Source organism: Vicia villosa, unplaced genomic scaffold, assembly GCF_029867415.1.
Source record: "Vicia villosa cultivar HV-30 ecotype Madison, WI unplaced genomic scaffold, Vvil1.0 ctg.000004F_1_1_1, whole genome shotgun sequence".
NCBI classification, from domain to species: Eukaryota; Viridiplantae; Streptophyta; class Magnoliopsida; order Fabales; family Fabaceae; genus Vicia; species Vicia villosa.
Window position 1 is genome coordinate 282,595 of NW_026704934.1, and position 4,996 is coordinate 287,590.

The window sequence follows — 4,996 nt, forward strand, 5'->3', positions numbered from 1 at the left end:
TGTGTTTCCCTCCAATGTTATATCTTATTTGTAGGTTTTAATTGTTAGCGTTCTGATTTCTATTTGTCATTACTTCATTTCAAGAGTCAACACGTGAGACTCAAACAATTTATTGGTTAGGAATTTCTTGTGAATACCATTCTTCATTGTTGAATGACTCTTATCCAGATCAACCGATGCCCTTAGATTGTCAGTAATTCTACCCATTTTTTTGGCTAATGTTCGGTATATTTTAGTGAAGTTTTCAGCTTTTGGATAAAAATCACCATTTAATGTTCATCATTACATGAAAACTATATTTCATCTATTGTCAAAGGTAAAATTTTTTTTTGAGTTTTGAGGGAAAGAGAGTGTTGGATGAAATTCTAATAATTCAAGTGTTGTAAGCAGTTAATACGGGGATGTAACCAGTTATAACTGAGAGAAAATCGCTTTTGAGCAATAGAAAAATAGAAAGCATCGTAGACGTAACCAGTTACCACTGAGTTGATTTGTATTATTATGAGTTGTAACAACTATAATCGATTAACAGTTTGTGTTAAGCGATCACGAGCCCGATTTTTTATGTTTTCTTGTTTTCTAGTGATATGTTTTAGGTCTGAGTTCTGATGTAACACTTGTATAAATGCTTTGGAGACATCGTCATCTCAAATTAATAAAATTGTTAATTATCACCCTTGTTTACTCTCTCTCTAATTCTTTTCTCTCGCTTTCTCATTATCTTCTCCTCCACATATCCTAATCATCCATTCTTCACCAAGTGTGTGATTATATATTCTAACAGGGAGACAAGAATTTAAAAAAAAAAAAAACAATTGAATAAAAAAATAAAAGAATTTAGGTGAGGAGAATTTTAGAGGATTCATTTTTATTCAAAAATAAAATTTCTCTAATTTAAAGAACTAAAAAATTAAAAAAATTATTCAAATATAATTTATATATTAAAGTATTTTTTGTTAATGAATAAGCACTCTTTTATTATTCTATAATACAAATTTAAAAAAATATTTAAATTTTTCTTATATTTTTTCGAAAATATAGGTTTTTTTAAGCTCCATCCATCCCCTCCAAACGTAAGAGACTGCAAAGTAGTGTTATTAATCCGAGGTGGTATGAAATTTTCTTTAGAATTTAAGAAGGTACAATGCAAATGAATTGTACAATCCAAAGTGAGAATCCTGGTGGCCATTGAAGGTACAAATACAATGCAAATGAATTGTGGTGGAGAAAAAAAAAACTAGGATTAATTCATAAAGAGATCAATTAATATTTGACCTTTGGACATCAGAAATTCCTACAAAGTAATTCACTAATAACGACATGAAAAATCAGACCCAGATACACACTTTATCTTGGATTTTCTTTTTCATTCAAATTGTTCTCATTATTTTATTGTTAGTTTGATTGACGTTTATTCTTTTAAAAGGATTAAATATAGTTTAAAAAAATTCAAACTATAAATTTCAAAAACTTGAAACAAACTTTCTCAACCTAATATCCTACCCGACACAGTAATTTGTATCACTTTCAATAAATGGTGTCGATGATTAATCTAGAAGTCTAAGTTAAATCTTTTAGGTGGTTCTCATTTGCAGATTCAGTGGCACAAGTTATGACTAATATATTTCTAACAAGTTATAAATTAAGAGAATTTCTTTAGCCACCTCCTAACCTTCTTGCTCACCTCTAGTGAATTTACCACACTACTCCTTGTTTCGGAAGTTCATTTCCGAAACGGTACTTTTTTTTGCAAAAAAGGTGTTTTCGGAAATGAACTTCCGAAAAAGTGTTTTTTTTAATATAAAATATTGATTTCGGAGATGCATCTCCGAAATAAAGTTAAATTTTCAAAAAATGTGGTGTTTCGGAAGTTCATCTCCGAGCGCACCCCCCATGATGGAATTCGGAAATGAACTTCCGAAGTTATGTCTGGACAGAAGTAAAATGAAAAATAACAACGATTCGCTTTATTTAATCGGGTGAAGATTACAACGCTAATATTACTGAAAATCAAAGTTACATATTGTTGAACACGGGTAGGTGGGGATGAGTCAACATTTTGATAACGTCGTCCGCCGATCTTTGAAGTTTGGCGTCCAACTCGATCGGGCCTTTCGAAGAAAATCGGTCGAACGTTGTCCACATAACCGCCAAATCTTCGTCGTTCTTGATCTCAAAAGGTGTGAACTCAATGCCTCCCTCGTCGTTAAGCGATGGCGAGCGGTACTCGAGCTTGACAACCTTTCGATTCTCGGGATAGCGCAAAAGCGTGTTGAGCGACGGTATCAACTCCGCAAACGGCGTGTCGCGCGAGAAGCGAAATTGGAACGGCATCGGGTAGCCGGTTTCAAAGTAGACGAATGCTAGGTGGGGGTAGGTTTGTGTCATTTTGTGTTTTGTGGTGTGGAGAGGTTGAAGAAGAGTGTGTGGTATTTATAGACTTATTGGAGCATTGATGGCCCAACAAACCTTATCCTGCATCAGGGGACATTTCGGAAATGAACTTCCGAAAATAGGCTCCAGACATGTATATTTCGGAAGTTCATTTCCGAATTATGCAGAAACAGACTTAAATTTTGCATTTTGTTGATTGCTTAGTGTGTTGTCTAAATTGAACATATGCAATTGACATTAACCATAAATTAGACAAGCAAGTCATAAAACATAATTATATTATAAATGTATTGAATCGGTCCGATTTTACATGATAAACAACAATACATACAAAAAACGATCCGGAACAAACTAAAATTCACCGAACCAATCGGTGGATCCTAAGTCCAAAATAGGCTCATTCTTTGTTGAATCAATGTAATGAAATAGAGGATGAAATGAGAGATGTTTACCTGAAATTGTAGCTTTCTATGCCCCCTTTAACGTGATCAACGGTTTGAAACTTGCTTTTAGGGCGAAAAATTGATGGAGATTGATAGGGTTTAGAGAGGGTTTTGATAAGTTTTTGGAGAAAAATGATGAAAAAGTGAAGGAGGGAAATTTGTATATGCAGCAACAGCTTCGGAAATGAACTTCCGAAAATATGCACGGATTTTGAATTTTTTTAGTTCGGAAATGAATCTCCGAAAACATCAAATTTTTGATGTTTTCGGAGATTCATTTCCGAACTAAAAAAAATAACAAAAAAAAAATAACTTCGAAGATGCATCTCCGAAGCAGGGGCAGTTTTGGGATTTCGTTGGGGGTTTCCCCCATAGGGAGGTGGGTAAAGAAAAATTCTAAATTAATGCACTTTAGAATGTAAGAAGATAGAAAAATATGGACAAAGTGATGTAAATGCATTAAAATACAATAAAACTAGATAAAGTGCATGTATACGGATGTGTAATATAAATGGATAGGTTTTGGATGGAAAGTGAGCTCCCTTCATAAGAAAACTAAAGTTCAACTTCTTCAATGCATAAGAGTCACTTGACCTTTAACTACGTTTAATCTCAAAGTTTTTTTTAACCACTTGATATAACTTTCTTCAACCTTTTTAGGATAAACATTGTAAGTTCGAATTATAATGGAATAATACTTTGTGAGTTGGCAATCCTTTTATTTCAAACTTAAAACTATAAATTTTACATATGACAATTTTAAATATTGTTTTTTAAGTTTCTGCAATATTTTCAATGATTTCAATATTTATGATAAATATATGTTATGATTTTTTTGTGTGATAGTGTCCATTTAAGATGTCTAAGATCTTGGTTTTGTTATTTAGTGATTTTAATTTGGTTTAAATGCACTTTTGGTACATATAAGTTAGCGAGTTTTTAATTTTTATTTACGTAAGTTTCAGGGCCGGTCCCGACATTGTAGAGGTCCTGGGCAAATATTAATTTTTTTATATTTTAATTTAAATTTAATATTTTTTTTAAGTATTATAACTAAACATAAATAAATAAAAATTTATTATATTGTATAATATAAATTTAATAATAAATGAATATATTATAAGATGATTTTTTTATATAAATTAAATATAATTTATATATTATTCAAAATTTATTTTCAAAAAAAATTGGAATGCATATATTAATTTTTTTAATTATATTAGAACCATTATTATTAATAAAATATGAAGAGAAATAAAGATAGATAAAAACCACGTAGAGAGAAATTATATAAGAACCATTGTAAACTTTAGAAGGATAGAGAAATTATATATCAAACTAAAGATAAATAAAAACTAGTGCTGCCAGGTCTCGAACTCAAGACAAAAACGTTACTCAACTATGAATAATACCGCTGGGCTAAGCATGCAACTTATAATATTATCAGCGAATATTTGATTTATTAGTTAGTAACATTATAATTATTTACCAATTCAGCCGATTTCGAGGCCCCCGATTTTTTGAGGCCCTGGGCCGTGGGCCTGGTTGCCCTGGCCTAAGGCCGGCCCTGGTAAGTTTATATTTTTGGTCCGAGTCTTTATATATTACTATTTTTTGCAGTTTTCTACGAATTTTTCTGAATTATTCTACGGATTTTGATTTTAGGAACTAAAATGAACGCGGATGTGAAATATAGGGACTCAAACCAAAAAAATAAATTTATAAGGATGAAAATAAAAAACTCGCTAAGTTACAGAGACCAAAAATGCATTTAAACTTTTTAATTTTTATTTATTATTTAGCATAGCTTTTATTTGATAAAGTAGTGTTAACATTATAATGTTCTCATACTCTCGGTGTGAGTTTATAAAAATTGATCATATATATTATATATTTTTAAAAACTAAATTTATATAAAAAATTTCAAATTTTATTCTTATTTTAAGAGCCGGTAATTTTTTATTCCTAAATATAAAAGGATTTAATTGAGATGCACTAACACTGTAAAATAATTTTACACTGTCATTCAATAGAATACAAGCAATCTGCCATGTCATTAAAAAAAAATTAAAAATAAAATGATAAAATAATTGAATACATAGTTATAATTGGTTCACATTCACTGCATCACCCTTTTTTCAAAATAAAATACAAACAAT